The following is a 24,266-nucleotide window of genomic DNA, read 5'->3' as shown; positions in this document are numbered from 1 at the left end:
AGCGGGCCCAAGGGCATGGTTACGGCCCGGGGCGGTCCGGGGGCGTGGCTGCGCCCTCCGGACCCGCCCCCAGGTCGCGTCCCGGCGCGCTAGTGGCCCGCTGGCGCGCGGGGATTTACGCCTCCCTCTGGGAGGCGTAAATCCCCCGACAAAGGTTCCCTCCGAGGCCGCTCCGATTTCAGAAATCGGAGCGGCCTCGGAGGGAACTTTCTTTTGCCCTCCCCTCACCTTCCCCTCCCTTCCCCTACCTAACCCACCCGCCCGGCCCTGTCTAAACCCCCCCTTACCTTTGTCGGGGGATTTACGCCTCCCGGAGGGAGACGTAAATCCCCGCGCGCCAGCGGGCCGCTAGCGCGCCGGGACGCGACCTGGGGGCGGGTCCGGAGGGCGCGGCCATGCCCCCGGACCACCCCGTGCCGTAACCTCGCCCCCGGGCCTGCCCCTGAAATGCTCCCGACACGCCCCGAAAACGCCGCGCGGATCGGGCCCACCCCCGACACGCCCCCTCTGAAAACCCCGGGACTTACGCGAGTCCCGGGGCTCTGCGCGCGCCGGTAGGCCTATGTAAAATAGGCGCACCAGCGCGCAGGGCCCTGCTCGCCTAAATCCTCCCGGATTTAGGCGAGCAGGGCTCTTAAAATCCGCCCCACTGTGCATAAAAGTATGCAGGAAACTGGATTATGCACGAACTTTTGCTTGCACTGGCACCTGCTTAATATTTGAAGCCCCTCTTATGCACATAAAATAGGGTTCGATTCACCTCAGTCACTTTGAAAATCAGGCCCTAACAGGTCAATATTCAGAAAAGTGGTGAGTGGAGAAGTTATTCAATTGAAGTTAGCACAAGTTTCTCACTGACAACACTTAGGTAACGCTATCTGGAACACTTTACCTGGATAATATTAGCTGTCCTCCTGGTTACATGCAGATAAAGTTTACCTGAATAACTCTAGACTTAACTGGCTATATGCTTAATATAGCTGGTTAGATAAAAAAACAAAAAAAAAAACAAAACCCAAGCAAACCTTGCAGTCTAGCAGACCTGATTACTTCCCAAGCCCCACAAGTTTAAAAAAAAAGGCACCTCGCCATGTGGCCTGATACCCCCATCTGTTCCCAAGCTAAAAAAAAATAGAGCCATGATTCTCCTCTGATAAGAGAGAAGTCTTTTTAAAATGAAGTACACCCAAGTCATGATACCTTTTCCCCCTCTCTACCAGAACTGCATTATTACCACCCCCATCATGGCTGTGATCCATCTGACTCCCCCGACCAGTATGTGGAATCACGATCCATCTGGCCAGCACTAAAAGTGAAAGCTATTTGCGATATTGTTAAAATAACACTTAGATGCGAGAAGGCAGGACGTAAAAGTGAGTAGTCCTGTCAGCTAGTCTTGGGGGTCCCTTGTGGGTGAGGTTCACCATGGGAGAGGTGTGGGATGGGAGGAGGGGGCAATCGGGGTGGCAGAGAGGGGAATCATGAATTCTGCAGGAGTATTTTTCAAAGATAACAGAGTTGGAAGGGAGTCAGGAGGTTTGTGTTTTCATGTACTGGGAAGAGCGAGAATTAGAAGGACCTTGACCATAGGGGGGGGGTCTCATGATAATGTAGCTCTGAAAGCAGGGGGAAACAAGGATCATGACTTGGGTGTACTTCATGTTAAAAACGCTTCTCCACTACTGGCAGGAAGGATGCAGTAGGATTGCAGATTTTTTTAACTTGGGAAGGTAGGGATTGGGTCACACAGCTGCAACATTTTTTGGAGGGGGGATGGATTTGGGCTGGTAGAGCTGGCCAAGTTTTTTATTTCTAATTTATGCAACTAAGTTTAGGCCTGTGATTTTTCGGACCAGATCTGGCGAGGTAAATTTATCTGTCTTTGAACTGATAATGAATGTTAGCCAGATACACTTTGGCCACACCTTGGAATATCCCCATTCTGCCCCTTTTTTATCCGGCTAAGTTTTAGCTGGCTAATTACTTATCCATCTAGCAAGGAAGTGGGAGGTTTAAAATTAGGGTTTTTTTTCTGGCTAAGTGCTGAACTTAGCTGGATAAATCCTTTTGAACATGGACCTCTAAATGGACCTTAAAACCATATTAACATTCAGTGAGAAATTATGCAAACATATTTATCTACACATCTGCTACACCTTCTGCAATGATAAACTATAAGGTCAAATGAATCATGTTTTTCTGACATGACCACTTTTGGTCAGGAGCACTTTGGATTAATAACATATCAGCAAGCACTCAGATTGAAAAGCAACTTTCAGATGACTTACATAAAACAAACTATACTTCAAAACAATTCCCGTAAGAGAAATCTGGGACAGTGGGGAATTGTACCGGTGTTCTTTGTACCTGCTTTGTCGTAATACACATGTAACCTGGACACATGCACGCTTTCATGCTAAGAGCAGAGAGGTATTCCACAGGTGGAGTTGGGCGTAGTGTTGGAACTTAATGCTCATTCTTTATGATTTCAAAAATATATTCATAAATTAATCTCGATAAGTTACACCTTCTGAAGAGGAGGTGTAGTTTTTTGTGATTTAATCTAAGCATTTTGCAAGTTAACGAAGCATTTTCAAAGTGACCTTATTTGTAAGGTTTACTTTAAAAATGCTGGCTAAAAGATTTTAGCTCTTCATAAAATTATCCTCTTAGAGAGCAATTTTCAAAGTAATTAATATTGATTAAAAATATTTTACTTGAGTAAATTGGTTGTTTGAAAATTGCCCCCACATACTTAAGTTAATATTCATTGATTCATAGATTGGTTGATCCAACATCATTGCCTGAGGTAGAGATGCTTAGATGAATACAAAGCTTAGGGTAAATGTGGATCAACTGAAAAATCAGCAAATTTGTCTTAGGAATCGGCAAGATGCATTCACATACTGTATCAGCTAATGACTCAAGTGTGTGCTGGCTTTTATCAATCCATTGAGCTCCTTTTCTCAGATATTGGGATAAACACACTTCCCAAATTATTTTCAGAGATATGGAAAACAGTTATAAAGTGGTTGCTTCTAGTGAATAGAGAACAAGGACACATGTGGAACCATTCTCTTTGCAAGTTATTTTATTTTTAATTTGTATTATGTTTTAATTATTTTATCTTAGCTAATTGTTTAACTGCTGAAGAAATTAATTTATTAATTTTGCTTTGATTTATGATCTGTATTATTTTTTAAATGTACATCACATTTACTTATAACTGTAAGATAAAAAAATAATAATGAAATAGGTATCATAGAAGGGGAACAAGAGTGCAAAAAAAGCTATGGGGTTCATGGTATGGGTAGTAATAACAATCGGATTTTTTCATTTCTTGAAGAAATATCGCTGACTTTTTCTCACAACATTCTTTGAGGCTGGTCATGGGAATGGACAAATACCCTGAGATGTTTTCTCATGGTGCTGGTCCATTTGCATAATAAAGTTGTTCCTGCTGTGATTTCCACATGAAAAGGATATCCTGAGGTATAGCTAAGTTATGTAGGAAATTGCCAGTTTTTGCAATTTTCTGTACAAAATTGAACATATGCAAAATAACTAATGAACCGATTTGCATGATTTATCAACTCATTAGTAAGTTTTCATAAGTTTTATAAATAGCTTTACAAAAGAAAAATAGTATATGCAAACTCACCAAATAGCAGATGCCATTTTTCGCAAATGCAGTACACATTCTATTTGGCAGTTTTCTGTGAGCTAATCCATTAGCGAACTCATTCACAAAATAGTAGATCAGCCTCTTCTTTTCAGTCATAATCAGATTAATTTGACTGTTAACCAATAACTGCGTTATTAATAGGTTGGGGGCCAATAGATTGTTTATGGATCTGTTCAAGATCAGTTAGCTTTTCTAGAAGTGTGATTTTTCTAAGCCCAATAGAGCCTATCAAATCAATTATACTTGCTTAGAGGTTGGTACTGGTTGATTGCTTTTAACATTGACCTACTCAGTTGTGTTTTCTTGTAATACAATCTATAGGCACTTTCATACCTATTTAATTTAGCCAAAGTTAAATTCTAACTATCAGGATATAACATAAATGAGTTTCCTAGGAAAAAAAGCATTACATTAAATTGTGTCAAGAATTTACAGAGGCAATACTGTAATGCAATTATTTTCTTTTAATAAATGTAGGTAATTAGACTTTATTGCTAAGAATTTTCATTGTCTACCAATGGCATATGAGCATATATTTATTCTCCAACCTAAACATTTAGTATTACAGACTAAGATGTGAGCAATAGAATATGGACGGCATAACATTTTAAGCTTATACTGCACATGGACGACACACCACAATAGAAAGGTAGAGATTCATTTTTTTAAATGTCTTCTACAGTAGTATTGTGTCTGCACTGATTTACAGCCTTCATAACTACAGTCTAGACACACATTATTGACTGCAGTAACACAAATGATTGCAGTCTTGCTCGTGCTGTTGTATGGCAGCATGCCAGAAAAACATAAAAAGTTCACTGCATTTAAAACTTGTATTTACTCATAGGTCCTGTCAAAGGGAGGGAAAAAAAAAAACTAGTGCAATGCTGATGATTCTTTCAACCTAGTTGGTTGTCACAGTGTGAAGTGGAAATTAAAAACCACAAGAAAATGTGACTTGAGACATCAACCAACAGCTACTCTGAATCATGTGCTTCCTCTATTAGTGCACTTCAATTCACTGTAAGAATTATAAATCACGCAGGGCTCGATTCGCTCATTGTGAGGCCAGAGAAAATGCAAAGGCAATAGCTATTTGGAGAGGGTATCAAATAAAAATATTTGGTATTGAAAGCAAAAGCAGGGGCTGTTTGGGAAGCCGGACAGGGATAAACGATTGTGTAATGGCCCACTTTGAGCCCACCCCTTTCCAAACTGCATTATCCTTTTTTTATCGCATGCAGAGTCATTCGCATGAGATCAATGTCTGGGGAGACCTCTCTGAGCTGTCATGACCTGTGATGTCAGCACTACTTAAAGGCAAGAAGCTAAAAACAGCTGGCCACAATGTAATCCCCAGAAAGCCTCTTTTGCATATTCCCTAAACCACTTATTGCCCTGCCTCCATAAGAATCAATGGGGAAAATATCAGTACTCACACACACACAGGAAGAACAACATTTATAACCCTAATAACAGAATAGCAAGCTACAGGGATTGACAAGGTGCTGGTATGCAAGATCCAAAGGTGTCGAAATATATTCATCTTTTCCCGTCTACGCAATTTCTATTCTCCATTATTTTGTCACAACGATCCTTTCTTTGATAGAATAATATGTATTGCATATTAGCCAAACAGCTTTCCCTGGCACTACTTGGCATGATTCAGTAAGTACTGAGGCTTCCAGAACAAATGGCAAGATAGGCTATAGGAAATGTTGCAAGTCCTAGTTGATCTGTCTGGCAGGCTGCAATTCACTGTTGGAGTTAATTAGCAGCTGGGTCTTTCTGGCTGGTTATCCAGTAGGCCGAATGTTCAGGCAAGAACCACATTGATATGGATAGATATTTAGATTAGGCTGTAATGATAAAACTTAACTAGCAGCTGAGTCTGTCTGGCAGACTGAAAATACACCAATAATGAGAAATCCTAATGGAAATGCAGGGTCTGTCTAGAGTCCAAATTTTGGTTAAAGGAAGACTCAAGATCAAGAAATGGAAAGGGAACATAGCTGCATACAAAAAAAAATGTCTGAATGGTTGAGTTATAATAGACCAATGCTCAGTCTTTACAAGAATGAGATGTTGTGGGGCCATAAGACTGTACCAGATATGCCAATTCAATCAGGTTTTTCTGGAAGAGGAGGAAATCCCAGTAAAGGCTGCTGATTGAATTTTAGGAGGCTTTCTAGATAATGAGCTGAGAATGCAAACGCATAAGAACATAAAGGTGAATTTTCAGAGTTGTTTGTGCACAAATCGGCAGATGTGCAAGAAAATAGCACATAAGAACATAAGAAATTGCCATGCTGGGTCAGACCAAGGGTCCATCAAGCCCAGCATCCTGTTTCCAACAGAGGTCAAACCAGGCCACAAGAACCTGGCAAGTACCCAAACACTAAGAAGATCCCATGCTACTGATGCAATTAATAGCAGTGGCTATTCCCTAAGTAAAATTGATTAATAGCCATTAATGGACTTCTCCTCCAAGAACTTATTCAAACCTTTTTTGAACCCAGCTACACTAACTGCTCTAACCACATCCTCTGGCAACAAATTCCAGAGCTTAATTGTGCGTTGAGTGAAAAAGAATGTTCCTAAGTATAAGAATTTGGGGGCATAAGTATTCTAAGCATAAGCAACATACATTCAAATTATAGGTATAAGGTAGGTGAGCATTGCTCTTAACTAATAGTCGATCTATCCTTGGGAGTAAGAATGCCAGTGCTTTACCAGGCAGAGGGACAAGCAAATAGAAGAGACATCTTTTTGTTGAGTTGGCACCTTCTGAGCATGGAAGTGTCATGTGTGGGAGCACACATTGCCCATCCCAGGGCCCCTCTCAAAGAGAAGTTAATTAGGTAAGACTATGTGAGAATGAAAACATCAGGAGCTTGGATACTTAGCTACATAATCAGTAATGAGATGGTAGCATTGAATACCAACTGCTTATTGAGAGGTTAGAAGATATTTCCTGTTCCTGAAATTCTTTCAATAGCATCTGGTGGCCTGATTGCTTTCTAAGTACTAAGCTGTATCATAAAATTCTCTCATGGTTTGCTGTTGATGCTGTATTCCTTAAGATAAATCAAAATACTAGTTAGTTCTCCTGAAAAAACTACCCAGAAAGTTAAATATAGTGAGAAGTAACTGACTGGACAATCCCTGTGGTGTCACCAGCTGTTGTCTGAGAACTGCATGTGGCTAGCAAAGCCCAAGGCACTGGTGACATTTTCAGTCCATGGTCAATGCTCTCTGCATTAGATTTTTCCAAGTCCTGCCTTAACATCTAACTGAGATGTAAAATAATGTGCTTGTTAAACCTATATCTACTGAGCACTTGTTCTTCAGGCAGGTTAAAAAAATGGAGCCTATATATCCTTTCTTCAGGATACCACCTAAAAACATAAGAACATGCTGTACTGGGTCAGATCAAGGGTCCATGAAGCCCAGCATCCTGTTTCCAACAGTGGCCAATCCAGGCCATAAGAACCTGGCAAGTACCCAAAAACTAAGTCTATTCCATGTTACCGTTGCTAGCAATAGCAGTGGCTATTTTCTAAGTCAACTCAATTAATAGCAGGTAATGGACTTCTCCTCCAAGAACTTATCCAATCCTTTTTTAAACACAGATATACCAACTGCACTAACCACATCCTCTGGCAACAAATTCCAGAGTTTAATTGTGCATTGAGTAAAAAAGAACTTTCTCCGATTAGTTTTAAATGTGCTATATGCTAACTTCATGGAGTGCCCCCTAGTCTTTCTAGTATCCAAAAGAGTAAATAACCGATTCACATCTACCCGTTCTAGACCTCTCATGATTTTAAACATCTCTATCATATCCCCCCTCAGCCGTCTCTTCTCCAAGCTGAAAAGTCCTAACCTCTTTAGTCTTTCCTCATAGGGGAGCTGTTCCAATCCCCATCATTTTGGTAGCCCTTCTCTGTACCTTCTCCATCGCAATTATATCTTTTTTTAGATGTGGCGACCAGAATTGTACACAGTATTCAAGGTGTGGTCTCACTATGGAGCGATACAGAGGCATTATGACATTTTCCGTTTTATTCACCATTCCCTTTCTAATAATTCCCAACATTCTGTTTGCTTTTTTGACTGCCGCAGCACACTGAACCGACAATTTCAATGTGTTATCCACTATGATGCCTAGATCTCTTTCTTGGGTTGTAGCACCCAATATGGAACCCAAGATTGTGTAACTATAGCATGGTTATTTTTCCCTATATGCATCACCTTGCACTTATCCACATTAAATTTCATCTGCCATTTTGATGCCCAATTTTCCAGTCTCACAAGGTCTTCCTGCAATTTAACACAATCTGCTTGTGATTTAACTTCTCTGAACAATTTTGTATCATCTGCAAATTTGATTATCTCACTCGTCATATTTCTTTCCAGATCATTTATAAATATATTGAAAAGTAAGGGTCCCAAATCAGATCCCTGAGGCACTCCACTGCCCACTCCCTTCCACTGAGCAAATTGTCCATTTAATCCTACTCTCTGTTTCCTGTCTTAAGAACATAAGAACATAAGAGCATAAGAAAATGCCATACTGGGTCAGACCAAGGGTCCATCAAGCCCAGCATCCTGTTTCCAACAGTGGCCAATCCAGGCCATAAGAACCTGGCAAGTACCCAAAAACTAAGTCTATTCCATGTTACCATTGCTAATGGCAGTGGCTTTTCTCTAAGTGAACTTAATGCCCTTCCGGAGGAAGTGGTGAAGACCAGAACTGTGAAGGACTTCAAAGGGGCGTGGGATAAACACTGTGGATCCATAAAGTCAAGAGGCCGCCAATGAAGAGTGGGTGACTCGCCAGAATGATGGCTACTGCCTGGACACAATACCCTTATTCAATAAACATACACATGGTTACTGTGACTCCAACATCACTCTAAGCTTCAACAGCAAGAGGAAATGTGGAAAAAAGGATTTGCACTCACAAAGCCGGGAGTAGCTGGCTTGTTACGGCGGTTACTACCCCAAACCAAATGTGCCTGATACTTCACTTTCGATGCACATCCAGCATAGCTCTCTGCTCCAACGGCAGGGGAGAAGAAAAACTGATACTTCACGCATATCCAGCATTGCTCTCTTCTTCAACGGCAGGGGAAAAGAAAAACTGATACTTCACGCTTATCCAGCATAGCTTCAACGGCAGGGGAGAAGAAAAAAGGATTCACACTCACAAAGCGGGGAGTAGCTGGCTTGTTACGGCGGTTACTACCCCAAACCAAATGTGCCTGATACTTCACTTTCGATGCATATCCAGCATAGCTCTCTGCTTCAATGGCAGGGGAGAAGACTGATACTTCACACACATCCAGCATAGCTCTCTGCTTGAACGGCAGGGGAGAAGAAAAACAACCAATAAGGGCTGTATAACATAGTCTGGGTTAAAACAAATAAGCATGGGTGTAGCTTGCTTATTGCCGCGGTTACTACCCCTACTACCCCTAACTAATCAAGCTAGATATTTCACTTGGATGCAGCTCCATCACTGCTCTCTACATTAATGGTGGGGGAGGAAGGGAAATAGAACCAAGAGCTAAAAGAAACAGATAAGTATGAGAGAAAAAATGTGTGAAGCTTGCTGGGCAGACTGGATGGGCCATTTGGTCTTCTTCTGCCGTCATTTCTATGTTTCTATGTTTCTATGTAATAGCAGGTAATGGACTTTAGGGATGTGAATCGTGTCCTCGATCGTCTTAACGATCGATTTCGGCTGGGAGGGGGAGGGAATCGTATTGTTGCCGTTTGGGGGGGTAAAATATCGTGAAAAATCGTGAAAAATCGTAAAAAATCAAAAAAACATAAAATCGCAAAACCGGCACATTAAAACCCCCTAAAACCCACCCCCGACCCTTTAAATTAAATCCCCCACCCTCCTGAACCCCCCCCCAAATGACTTAAATAACCTGCGGGTCCAGCGGCGGTCCGGAACGGCAGCGGTCCGGAACGGGCTCCTGCTACTGAATCTTGTTGTCTTCAGCCGGCGCCATTTTCCAAAATGGCGCCGAAAAATGGCGGCGGCCATAGACGAACACGATTGGACGGCAGGAGGTCCTTCCGGACCCCCGCTGGACTTTTGGCAAGTCTTGTGGGGGTCAGGAGGCCCCCCCCAAGCTGGTCAAAAGTTCCTGGAGGTCCAGCGGGGGTCAGGGAGCGATTTCCCGCCGCGAATTGTTTTCGTACGGAAAATGGCGCCGGCAGGAGATCGACTGCAGGAGGTCGTTCAGCGAGGCGCCGGAACCCTCGCTGAACGACCTCCTGCAGTCGATTTCCTGCCGGCGCCATTTTCCGTACGAAAATGATTCGCGGCGGGAAATCGCTCCCTGACCCCCGCTGGACCTCCAGGAACTTTTGGCCAGCTTGGGGGGGGCCTCCTGACCCCCACAAGACTTGCCAAAAGTCCAGCGGGGGTCCGGAAGGACCTCCTGCCGTCCAATCGTGTTCGTCTATGGCCGCCGCCATTTTTCGGCGCCATTTTGGAAAATGGCGCCGGCTGAAGACAACAAGATTCAGTAGCAGGAGCCCGTTCCGGACCGCTGCCGTTCCGGACCGCCGCTGGACCCGCAGGTTATTTAAGTCATTGGGGGGGGGGGTTCGGGAGGGTGGGGGATTTAATTTAAAGGGTCGGGGTGGGTTTTAGGGGGTTTTAGTGTGCCGGCTCACGATTCTAACGATTTATAACGATAAATCGTTAGAATCTCTATTGTATTGTGTTCCATAACGGTTTAAGACGATATTAAAATTATCGGACGATAATTTTAATCGTCCTAAAACGATTCACATCCCTAATGGACTTCTCCTCTAAGAACTTATCCAATCCTTTTTTAAACACAGCTATATTACCTGCGCTAACCACATCCTCTGGCAACAAATTCCAGAGTTTAATTGTGCATTGAGTAAAAAAGAACTTTCTCCGATTAGTTTTAAATGTGCCCCATGTTCACTTCATGGAGTGCCCCCCAGTCTTTCTACTATCCGAAAGAGTAAATAACCGATTCACATCTACCCGTTCTAGACCTCTTTTAGCCAGTTTGCAATCCACAAAAGGACATCACCACCTCTCCCATGGCTTTTTACTTTTCCTAGAAGCCTCTCATGAGGAACTTTGTCAAACGCCTTCTGAAAATCCAAGTATACTACATCTACCGGTTCACCTTTATCCAGATAAGTTATATTTGACTCATAAACACATGAAAGTCTTCTCATATACATACAAACACATTGCATATCTTTCATAGAAACAAACATGGTTTATAAAATCATATACGTATATATAATATATATATATATATATATATATATATATATATATATATATATATATATATATATTTACCAGCAGTCTTATGCTGACATGCATTATTTATCAGGTGAGCACATAAACTGTGTCTTTCCCATGCACATTCCTTTCTCTATTACACCAAACCAGCACTGTGGTACAGAGGAGATAAAGAAAGATACTTTTATTTCTGTATGCAGAGTTTTATATATTCTGCAGGCATCAGTTATGTGTGACTGTGATTCTGTGCATGAATATGTATATGCTTTAGTCTATCAAATGGCCAACATTCTGGAGTGAAGTCTGCAGATGGAAATATGAAAATGGCTCATCCGGGAAGCTAATGGGGGAAGAATGTTCTGTCAGAAATATGACTCAGGGGTTTGACGCTTCATCACTGAAGCAGACATTAGAAATAACAGTGTTCTACTCGCTCTCTATTCTAGATCATGTTGTGTCCAGTCAGCAGTAAATAATATACAACAGAAGTGCATCATGCTGATGTAATATGTATGCAGGCAACAGAAAGGGTTATCTTAAGTTAGATAATATCACTGGCCACACAAGGCAAAGTAATGTCTCTTTCCATCTTAGTGAGATTGGGCTGTATCACCTAAAATGAACTCTGAGAAACCAATATTCAGCGTTACTTGACTGGATAAGTAACGACTTATCCAGCTCAATGTCAACTGCTGAATATCCAGCTGTAATCAGCGGTTGTCACTTAGCCAGATAACTTGTGGGTGGGATGTGGATGAATTGGGGAGGAGCTACTTAACTAGTTAACTTACCCATATAAGTGCCGATATTCAGACTTATCTGGTTAACTGAATAAGTTAGATCTGCTTAGTAACAGGTGTAAATTTAGCTGGCAATAACCTATCCGGCCGAGTAGAATTTATTCTGGCATATTAATATTCTGGCATATGATTCAACATCATAGCCGTGCCGTTGAGTATCCCTTCTAAGATAAACAGATATGGGTAGATTTTCAAAGGTGTACGCGCGTAGGATACGCGCTTACCCCCCGAAAACCTACCCCCGACCCCCCCTATTTTGCATAGGCTCGGCTGCACGCTCAAGCCCCGGGACGCACATAAGTCCCGGGGCTTGCATGGAGAGGCGTGCCAGGGGGCGTGTCGGGGGCATGTCGGTCGTGATGCGGCATTTCGGGGGCGGTGGCGCGGGCGTGGTTTCGGCCCGGGGGCGTTCCAGGGGCGTGGCCGTGCCCTCTGGAACAGCCCCTGCCTCCGGCAGGCGTAAATCCGGCGATAAAGGTGGGGGGGGAGGGGAGGTTTAGATAGGGCCAGGGGGATGGGTTATAGAGATATGCAGGCAAAATTCGTGGGGGGTCAATTCCGTTTCATGCGGAAGTATGGAGAATTCAATAAGATGTCGATCTGTAAATACGTTACTACTAAATTAACTACAACCCCCCACCCTCCTGACCCCCCCAAGACTTACCAAAACTCCCTGGTGGTCCAGCGGTGGGGTCCGGGAACTTACTCACACCCTCGGTGCTAGTTTCATCATGACGCCGATAGCCTTTGTCACAGGGGCTACCGGTGCCATTGGTCAGCCCCTGTCACATGGCCATCGGCGCCATCTTGTGCTCCTACCATGTGACAGGGGCTGACCAATGGCACCGGTAGCCCCTGTGACATAGTATGGGCAAAGGCTATCGGCGCCATTTTGAGTCCTGGCCTGGCGTCGGATGGCAGGTCACTCTGGGACCCCCGTTGGACCCACAGGGACTTTTGGCCAGCTTGGGGGGGCCTCCTGACCCCCACAAGACTTGCCAAAAGTCCAGCGGGGGTCCGGGAGCGACCTCCTTTCACGCCGGCCGCCCAATCCCAATACTCAAAATGGCGCCGATCGCTGCCATTTTTAAACTCAAAATCGCCGTCCCGCCAATACTCAAAATGGCGCCGATCGCCGTCATAGTGAGGGCAAAGGCGATCGGCGCCATTTTGAGACTCAAACTGCCGGCACCATCTTAAAAAATGGCGTGGGCCAGCCATTGCTCTTACCATGTGACAGGGGCCGACCAACGGCACAGATAGCCCATCACATGGTAAGGGCAAAAGACCATCAGTGCCTTTTTGATTAGTGGCAGCTGATGGCCTGAGGGAGGAGATTGCTCCCGGGACCCCTCTGGACGACCAGGGACTTTCGGTAAGTCTTGGGGGGGTTGCAATTAATTCAATTTGAAGGGTAGGGGTGGGTTTGTTTTTTGTTTTTTTTTAATGTTTTTTTGTTTTAATGTTTTTTTTTAAATGATAAGAAAGCCGAACAAAATTTCAAGGGTTTTTCTATCGTTTCAGCTGCCCCCCAAATGACGATGAAAAAGGAAATATCATCTATATTTCGTCGCAAACGAATGCAAATCCCTACCCAGTACTGATCCTTGTGGTACTCCACTAACAACCTTTCTCTATTTGGAAACCTAACCATGTAGTCCTACCCTCTGCTTTTGGCCTTTTAATCAGTTACAATCTGCAACATGCCATGACTTTGTAATTTCCTGAGGAGTTTGTCATGGAGGACCTTGTCCAATGCCTTCTGAAAATCCAAAAACACTATATCAACTGTCTCACCTTTATCTATATGTGTGTTTACACTTCAAAAAATTCTAAAAGGTTGGTTGGGAAGATTAGACTTCCCCTTAACCCTGTTAACTCTTCTCCATTAAATCATCTATGTGGCCAGTGATTTTGTTTTTAAGAATGGCTTCTACCATTTTTCCTGACACCAATTTCAGACTCACTGGTTTATAGCTTCCTGGATCACCCCTGGAGACTTTTTTAAAAATTGGAATCACATTGGTCACCTTCCAGTCTTCAGGAATCAAAGCTGTTTTAAATGATAGGTTGCAGATCATTAGTAACAGGTTAGAGATTGTGATATTTAGTTCTACTTAGCCAGATAAATAGGGAGTTATCTGGCTAACTGGCAACCACTGAATATCCAGCTATATTCAGCAGCCACCACTTAGTTGGATAAGTATATATCCAGCTAAGTAGATAGCCAAATATCTTGGGGATGTGCAAAGGGCATAAAGAGGCGGGTGAACTTATCCGGTTATCTTAACCAGATAAGTGCCTATATTGACCCTTGACTTAATAAAAAGTATTTTGCAAAAAAAAAAAAAAAAGTGCCTATATTCATTCTTATTTGGTTAAGTTAACACTCAAAAACAGGTCTAAGATTATCTGAATATAACTTATCCAGCTAACTAGAATTTATCTGGTTATATTTAGCAGCATAGCTATGATAGAATGAGGAAATTATGATAGAATAAGGAAATTAGGTTTGCTGCTGAATATCCCTTCTAAGATATCTGGATAAGTTGTGCCTTTTATGGTTTAGTTATGATTCCGATGAATTGTTATTGTTTATTTTGTCAATCTAATCTATTTCTTCCTTTGTTCAGCTATTTGTTTTAGTTGCTTACAATGTCCATCATTAAAGAATGTTTCAGGTGTGGGTATGCACCCAACACCCTCCTCCTTAAAGACTGAGGCAAAGAATTAATTCAGTTTTTCTTCTGTTTCCTTTCCTTCCTAAGCATCCCTTTTGCCACTCAATTATTTAGCAGCTCAAATGACTCCCTCATAGGCTTTCTACTTTATATATATATTAAAAAGTTTTTATTATTAGTTTTTGCTTTACTGATAAGTTTTTTCAAAGTCTCTCACCATTTTACATCTAACTTGCTAATACTTATGCTATTGCCTATTTTCTTCATTTTTGTCTGCTTTCCAATTTTTGAATGATGCCATCTTGCCTTAATTGCTGCTTTTATTTGACCATGCTTGTAGTCATTTATTCTTCCTTCAAATTTTTTTAATGCATGGAATACATGTTATCTGGGCTTCCAACATGGTATTTTTAAACAATATCCACATCTCATGCAAACCTTTAACATTTGTAACTGCTTCTTTTTACTAATTAATTTCCTCATTCTATCATAATTTCCCTTTAAAAATGATATGCCATTACAGTAGTTTTACTTAATGTCCTGCCTCTAGTGATTATGTATAATTGATTGGAATACGATCATGTTGCCTAGCAGCCCTATCATTGAAGCCCCTTGCACCAGATTGTGCAATCCATTGAGGACTAGATCTAAAGTAGCTACCCTTCATACTGGTTCTAGGACCAGCTGCTCCATGAAATAGTCATTAATGGCATCTAAAACCTTAGGGGTAGATTTTTAAAGTTATGCGCAGGCGTAGATTTGTTTGTGCAACCCAGCGCAAACAAATCTATGCCCGATTTTCTAACATGTGCACGCTGCCGCATGTTATAAAATCCAGGGTTGGCGCGCACAGGGGGTGCACAATTGTGCAACCTGCACGCGCTGAGCCGAGCAATCTGCCTCCGTTCCTTCCGAGACCGCTCTGAAATTGGAGTGGCCTCAAAGAGAACTTTTTTTCTGGCCCCCCCACCTTCTCCCACCTTCCCCCCACCTTCCCCTACCTAACCCACCCCCCAGCTGTAACTAAATCCCCCCCACCTTTGTCCAGAAAGTTACGTCTGCCCAAGGCAGGTGTAAATTGTGCATGCCAGCCGGCTGCTGACGCGCCATTCCCCGGCCCTGAGGCTGGTTCGAAGGCCTCAGCCATGCCCCAGAACACTCCCGGGCCGGCACCACGTCCATGGCCCCACCCCAGAACACCTCCGAATGCCGCATCGCCCTGATACACCCCCAACTCAACCCTGACACGCCCCACAAGCAAAGCCCCAGGACTTACGCGCGTCCCGGGGCTTTGCACGCACCAGTGGCCTATGCAACATTGGTGCGCCGGTGCGCAAGTCCCTTGTGCGCGTAAATCTGGCTGGATTTATGCACATAGGGTTTTTTAAATCTGCCCCTTAACCTCTTTACATTGTCCTGATGAGATGTTAACTTAATCAATATCTGGGAAACTGAAATCCCCCATTTTTCATATTGCTCAATTAATTTGCCTTTCTAAATTCAGCTAGCATTTCACGGCCTATTTCTTCATCTTTGTCAGGTGCATAGTACAGTATACCCACTAGGAATGTGAATCGTTTATCTGATGATTGAAAATATCGTCCGATATTTTCAATATCGTCAGATATCAGGGGGTCCCCGATAGCGATAGGAAACCCCACGATTAATTTAGTGGGTTTTCTTATCATTATGGTGGGGGGGGGGGGGGGAGCGGGAAGAAAGGACACAACCTAAAAACACAATCTGACCCTTTAAAATGAGTTTGTTAGTATCCCCCCATCTTCCGGACCCCCCAAAAAATTTTTTTAAATACCTGGTGGTCCAGCGGAGGTCCCGGGAGCATTCTCCCATGCTCGGGATGTCGGCTGCCACTAATCAAAATGGCACCTGTCACATGGTAGGTGCACTGGATGGCCCGTGCCATTTTTAAAGATGGTGCTGGCCATCCATTGCTCCTACCATGTGACAGGGACCGACCAATGGCATGGATACTCTGTCACATGCTATTGACAAAGGGCCATCGGCACTATTTTGTTTACAGGCAGCCAACGACCCGAGCACGGGAGAATGCTCCCGGGACCCCCGCTGGACCACCAGGTATTTAAAAAAATTTTTGGGGGGGTCCGGAGGGTGGGGGTATACTAACAAACTCATTTTAAAGAGTCGGCAGTATTTTTTGGTTATCGGCTCGGGCGCAGCCAATAAAAAAAACCCGATCGGACTGCAAGATAAAAATTTCACGATGTGAATCGGAACTGGAATCAGAACCGATACTGGTTCCGATTCACATCTCTAATACCCACTGCTATACTCTTACCCATCACACATTGAATTTCTATCCATAAGGACATCATAGTGCATTTTGTTTCCTGGAGGGTTTTGCTTAACTCTATGCCCTCCTTAACTCTTCAGCTTGGAGAAGAAATGACAGAGGTGATATGATAGAAGTTTATAAAATCATGAATTTTGTGAGACAAGACTGCTATTAATCAAATTGACATAGGGAATGGCCTCTGCTATTACTGGCATCAGTAGCATGGGATCTTCTTAGAGTTTGGGTACTTGCCAGGTTCTTGTGGCCTGGTTTGGCCTCTGTTGGAAACAGGATGCTGGGCTTGATCAACTCTTGGTCTGACCCAGCATGGTAATTTTTTATGTTCTTATGTTCTTAAGTTAATAGGGAATGGTTATTAACATTTTTAAATTGCACTAGGACTAGGAGCAGTCCATGAAACTAATTGTCTGCAGGTTTAAAACAAATTTAAGACTGATATTGAAACAGCATTTAGCCAGTTAAGCCACTTAGGCCTGGATTCACTATTCTCGCAGAAAATAGTGAATCGCGCGGTTCCGGGGGGCGGGGGTGAAGCAGGGGGCAGGCCTACGAAAGCTGGCAGCCATCACACCACTGCAGTGCACTGGTTTCCAGCTTTCGCACCGAATAACTACACCATAAAAGGTATAGTTATTCAGCATGAAACTGGCGGCAATAAGGGTCCTTACCTTTCGCCATTAGCGATGTCTTCGCAGCATCCGCCCCAGTGCCACCCCGACTCCTCCCCTTCCAGTGCCGCCGCCACCCAGAACCCACTCCGATTTAGGTATCACATGCGAAAAGGGACTTTAGAGAATGACCCCCTTAACTGGCTAAACTCTTAGCTAGCTAACTTGGGTATGGTTGGGCATTAGGCATAATGGGGTGATGCTATTCAGCTGGATAAGTTATTTGACTAAGCAGCGATATTAAGCCTTAGCCAGTTAGGTTATCTGGCTAAGAAGCGATATTAATCCTAAACTGATTAAGTTATTTGGCTAAATTAGACCTGCTCAATAGCTGTACTGCTAAATATCCCATCTGAGGGGGTCATTTTCTAACGATATCGCACACGAAAAGGGACATTTTGGATGAGATATCTAAATAGGGATGGAGACCGCACTGGAAGGGAAGGAATCAGGATGGCCTCGGGGTGGACTCCGCGATGACTTCACTGACAGCAAAAGGTAAGACTCCTTATCACCGCCAGTATCGCACCCAATAGCGCCACCTTTCACGGTGGTGCTATTGGGTCGAAAGCCGGCAGCGATCGCACCATGGAGGTGCTCGCTGCCGGCTTTCTCAGGCCCGCCCCCCACTTTGCCCCCACCTCCTGTTACTGCCGGATTTTCTAAGTTCTGCGAACTTAGAAAATTCAGGCCTAAGTTAGCCAGATAACTCTATCCTGCTTGGATAAGATTTATTTTTTAATATCTATCCCCTGACTTTATTCAGTGCTGCCATTACCGGATCCACAACTGTGTTGGAAGAGTCCGTGCTGACCTCTGATGTCAACCGTCAGCACCAGTGGGGCTAGCATAAAAAGAAAGTGCATTAGATGGCCCCCTCCCCAAAGGGCTCGCTCCTTTGTGAGCCCCTTAAACACTGGCTGGGAACTGTGGTAATTAATGTTTCTGGCTGGCTTAGGGGGTCATTTTCCAAGGTGTTATCGTGGGAGATAAATTCGCAAATCTCGCTAACAGCCGTTAACGCGATTTGCGAATGCAAATTTGTAAGTTTATATTCAGGGGGCGGAGCATATGTAAAGTTATCGTGTGCCGCGAAACAGCCGCAGTGTTAGCACGGCTCCTAGGTACAACACTTTCATTTGCGTTACCTCGTGCGCTACAGGTCAGTAAAGGGTTATTGTGGTCCACAACAATTCTGAACGGCTCATTGGAGGGAGGGAGGGGGGAGAGGGAGAGAGAGAGAGAGAGAGAGAGAGAGAGAGAGAGAGAGAGAGAGAGAGAGAGAGAGAGAGAGAGAGAGAGAGAGAGAGAGAGAGAGAGAGAGAGAGAGAGAGAGAGAGAGAGAGAGAATGTTGCTATAGTGCCTATGCCCTAGACAGGTATTTGTATCCCTATCGGAGGGCCACCTAGTTACTCGAGGTGGGGATTAGGTATGAGCGTAGGGGGTTGGGGGCCACTTTCACATTCAACATGAGACATACGGAAAGAACAGTGGTCTCTAGTGAAGATTTGCTGGCCGTCGGAGTGAGGACACTCACTCCAAGAAGAGATTTGGGCAACGTTCTCTCAACCTAGCTTGATGGACACTCTACCTGGGCAACAACAAGCTAGGTTGAGAGAACGTTGCCCAAATCTCTTCTTGGAGTGAGTTTCCTCACTCCGACGGCCAGCAAATCTTCACTAGAGACCACTGTTCTTTCCGTATGTCTCATGTTGAATGTGAAAGTGGCCCCCAACCCCCTACGCTCATACATAATCCCCACCTCGAGTAACTAGGTGGCCCTCCGATAGGGATACAAATACCTGTCTAGGGCACAGGCACTATAGTAACGTGTTCTCTCTCTCTCTCTCTCTCAGACATGTTGCTTGCAGCACCTAAGAGTGGAAATAGGCTGCTTGGGATGGTTTCGTGTACTGCAAAGATTCATTGGTTGTTTTATCGCGGTGCACGATTTGTTCACCATTTGCGGAAATGGATTTGCAAATCGCGAAAACATCGTGATTTACGAATCCATTTCCGCAAATGGCGAAAACATCGCGTGACGCGATGTTTCCCCACTGCACGAAAAATGCCTTATTTGCTTGGGACACGCCCCCTCATGCGTTACCACTGCGATATTGGAAAATGAGGCCCTTAGTTAGTAAGTATGACTGTTTTATGTGCTTTTCTATGGTTAATGCTAGGAGTAGCTATAACTTGTTCTGTCTCCGTGATAGTTAATCAGGGGTGGTCTTTCAGTGAGAAGAGTATTTTCCAGTAAGCAAATACTAACCAACATATATATATATATATATATTTATTTATTTATTTATTTAACGTGTTTTGTATACCGTCATTCGGTTTCGCCATCAGAACGGTTTACAGTAATCGTAAAAAAAGGTTAGATAAACATAATCATAGCATATTGTCTTGAAGTCGGATTACAGTTTCAGGATTTGTGTGTTAGTTATTAATACAACATGTTCCTGACCAATGTCCTGATAATAATAAATGCGTCCTCTTTCATATATAGAAGCAGTTATTCAGTAACAATGAAAACCTTGAATCTGTGGTTAGGTGAATGAACTTTCTATCAGTAAGAAAGCTGATTATTTAGCAAATATTATTAATCAATGTAATCTTGCCACCATGAGTTTGATATGACTATTTTAAACCAAATTTGTCCTGAGGACTATTGGTATTTACAGCAAGCCCAGAGAGTATAGTGGGGTGGTAGGGTTTTAGTACTTTGTAGAAAAGAGCTTAAAGCTCATATTATGGAACCGATATCGTTTCCTCCTTGTGAACTGATTTTGGTTAGGTTCAATGTTTGGAAATTTTGTACAATCTATTGTCACATGTTTGCTTCGCAGAAGGATTATTTAATTGAACTCCTGACTGGTATTCAGCTTAGTTTTTCCAAGCTAATAATCATGGGTGATTTCAATCTTAATGTGCATTAAAGCTCTTCTAATCAAGCCAGAAATTTTCTTACCATGTTGGAGGCAATTCATTGCTCTCAGTTGATTTATTCTCCAAACATAGGGCAAGTCATATTTTGGACTTAGTGATTTGTCATGAGATGTGGCATAAGCTCTACTGTAAATGGCTTGTGATCCGATCGTTCTTTAATAACATTTAAATTGACTGTTTATCCAAGAGTACTAGGGTTTCTTATAGTAAACAGTTTATACATCCACAGCTGGATTTGAAATCCTTTTTTGCCTCAGTGGCAAAATTGCATTGCTACAGAAGCATAGGATAATTTGTCTATTGAGAAAGTAGGGTATTACCAAGTGGCATTCCAGTCTGTGGTGCCTTAATATATTATAGCACCACAATGTAAGGTATCCTAAAGAGGAGGCCATAAATATGTGCCTTGGTTTTCACACTCATCAGTTGCCCAGAAGAAAAGTTTAAGAAAGGCCAAAAGACGCTGGAAGAGATTGTATGTTGAGTCCTCCAAGAAGGATTATAAATCCCTATTGCAGGGGTATAGGACAAGTTGTCAGCGTGCCAGGCAGGCTTATTATACCACAACTTTGGAGAACTCTATTAATCGGCCCCCTTGAGTTATTTCCCTTAGTTAGGAAGTTTACTGCTAGATCTGTGATGATGGACTGCAGCGTCCTCAGCTGTGATACTGTGGCTGATATTCACAAAAGGATTGTAAACATACAGCAGCAGCAGCTTAGTTTATTTAGCTTGGCTGTAAAAGCTAGGCCATGTGAAAACCAGGTCTTGGAGTGTGCTTCAGTGAAAGGTCATTTAAAATCTGCCACCGCTCCTCTAAATCCTTTCCTGTTTGTTTTAATTAAGAAAATGAAAGAGGACGCATTTATTATTATCTGGACATTGGTCAGGAAATCTCTGGCTGAGGGAGTTGATCCTGATTGCCTTACTTGGCCGCAGTTACACCAGTTAAGAAAAATATAAATTTAACTTCAAAAGAGTTATCTAATTTTCACCCAATTTCTAATTTACCCTCTTTGGTCAAGATATTGGAGAAATGTGTTTTGTTGCAGCTTGAAGCGTTTCTTAATGAAAATGCAGTGATAGATGATTTTCAGTTCAGATTTGGAAAAAGTCACAGTACTGAACTGCTTTGCTCTCTCTATTAGATTACTTATATTGTAGATTAAAACAAGGTGGAGAGGGTATCCTGATACAATTAGATGTTTCTGCTACATTTGATACCATCTACCATGATTTACTGATCAAGTGGTTGTGTAACATTGGTATAGGTGGTCGAGTTTTGTCTTGGCTCAGCACCTTCATACAGGAGGGGAAACAGTAGGCTCAGAAGGGAGATCCTTTTCTTCCTGATGATCTTTAACATCTGTAGTCCCGCAAAGCTCAGTATTACTCTCAGTTCTTGTTAACATTTATCTCCGCCCCATTATGTTCCATTTTAAAGGAGCTGGGGCTTAACATTTTATTGATGCTGGCCACATTCAGGGGCCGATGTAATAAGCCGCAGAGAGTTTACAGCGGGATTTTACTCTGGGTTTAGCACAGGTTTTTTTGGCACCAATCTTACTCATGTATGTAATATGAGTTCTAGCAAGAATAAAGCTCATGCTAAGAAAGCCATGGTAAGCTTAGCACAGATCCATGCACATCTCATTTAAACAAAGTTATTAGCTATTACATGGCATTGCAGAGAACCACATTAGCGGGGAGACATTTTAGTGCATATTTTTTAACATGGAACATTTATCGCCTGGATCAGGGCAGCAGTAAAAGTTAACTCACAATTCTGATGCCCATCATGGTGCTGTGTGCAGATACTTCTCTGAGTTTTGGTTTGTTTTTTCTGTGGCTTACGGATGTTGTTTTTATTATTATTCTTTTTTTGGTACATTTTGTAGGTGAGCCGAAGAATTAGAGTGGCAGAAGTTGTGGAGCAAAGAAGAAAGGGAAGAGAGAGAAAGAAGACGCCTTATCGCCAAAGAAGAAAGAAGGCCCAAAAAGAGCAGGCTGTGCTGGCTCGAGCCCGTCACAGTAGGGAAATATCACAAAAGCTAGCAGCTGGATAACCTAAAACTGTAAATGAGAACAAAGCAGTGGTTATCAAAAGTGGAACAGTATATACTGCCTGGTGCATGGTATCCCTCAATATATGCAAGCTGTCTGGGGTGGGCACCGAAAGCATTGGTTGAACAGTTCCAATAATGTAAACTCTCCCGGGTGGATACTGAAAGTGGAGTAGCACATGCTGTCTGGCAAATGGTGCTGAAAGTGAGTATTATCCTGCTGTGTAAGAATGGTCTCTGGGATAAGTACTGAAAAAGTTAGCTAAGAAGCTAATAAGTAAAATCTCCAAAATGAGAATAGTACACACTCTAAGGTGTAAGCTCTAACCAGTAGGTATCAACACAACATGCAGTGAGTTCATGGATTGCTGTATTTCCAATTTTTTTTTTTATAGGATATACTGGTTACTGTTGCATGGCGTCTCTGTGGCAGGCCCTGCTGTGTCCATCGGCTGATGATCACATGAAAAAATAACAAAACATATCAGAGCTGACACTGGTCTCATCGAATTCCTGCTCGTAATCAGTTATGATGCAAGCTGGTCTGCCATCACATCAATGCTGGAGAGTGGTGCTCCTGTTGGTGGGACAATGCTGAGATCTGGAGCCCCACCACTGACCAGAGGTGATGCTTGTAGAAACGCCACCATTGCTAATGTCAGGTGTTGTGGAACATCTTGGATGTCTATCATGACCTTCACAACTGCCCAGGTGTCCTGCCCCATCTCCCCTCCCTGGATACCTTCCACCAACTCATGCAGCACAGTCCTCTTATCCTCATGAACACAGACAAATGGCAAAAGGATGAAAACCATCTTTTTTAAAATGTTCCGATTTTAAACTTGATTTAAAAGGAAAAAATGAAATATACCATGTGGCTGTATATTTTGGTATGGTTGTGCACCCTGGTTTGTAGTGAGAGCTGTCTCCATCCACAGGGAGGAGCCCTGTGGGGACTCACCATGATAGGCATGGCCTCAGTAGAGATGGACACAGATAGTAACAAGACTTTATTAGACTGGAACATAGGTGAAGTACCCACCGAGTGGGAAGGAAGACACAGTCCAGAGTAGTAAGGTTATTCAGTGAAGATATCCCTGGTAGTGGCCCTGCCCATGGAGCGGAGTACGCCGGGGAATTCCTCCTCCAATGATACACTTCTCAGGGTAGATCCGGTTGTAGCCAGCAGCGGGGGGTACACCGAGAATCAGCACTGTCATTGGACAGAGAAGTGCAGGAGGACAGCAGAGCTGGGTAGATGAAGGTACTCACTTTGAAGTGTAGAAGATAGTTTGCTGAGGCGAGCATGGTAGTGGCCTGAGACACGGGGTACACCAAAGGTTCCATCAGCAAAATGGTATTAAACGTGAAGCGTACTCAGAAGGATGAACGAAGCTGGGTCCTAATCTAGAGTAGATGGATTCTCCAGGCAGGAAGGCCCTCCGAGGAGTGGATAGCCAGAATGTGACAAGGCCCCCGAGGAGCGGGTAACTATAGCGTCCAAATCCCATAGTTCAGGAACAGTTCAGCGTAGCGAATAGCAAAGCGTCTCCAAGTGGAGTCGAATTCAGCAGACAGGAAGTCCTTGCTAACTCGTAGGAAGCATAGGCTGGATAGCTTAAATACACTGGTGGGTGATGTCATACGGAGGGGACGCCCCCGTGGTTCCCGCCATGACGTGTATAAGAGAGGGCCTGGCGTGCACGTGCATGCCCTAGGTAATCTCCGATTCAAGATTGCAGACAGGATCACCCGCGCCATCCCGG

This window comes from Rhinatrema bivittatum, chromosome 1 (genome assembly GCF_901001135.1).
Source record: "Rhinatrema bivittatum chromosome 1, aRhiBiv1.1, whole genome shotgun sequence".
In the NCBI taxonomy this organism is placed as follows: domain Eukaryota; kingdom Metazoa; phylum Chordata; class Amphibia; order Gymnophiona; family Rhinatrematidae; genus Rhinatrema; species Rhinatrema bivittatum.
This window is presented reverse-complemented; position numbering follows the sequence as displayed.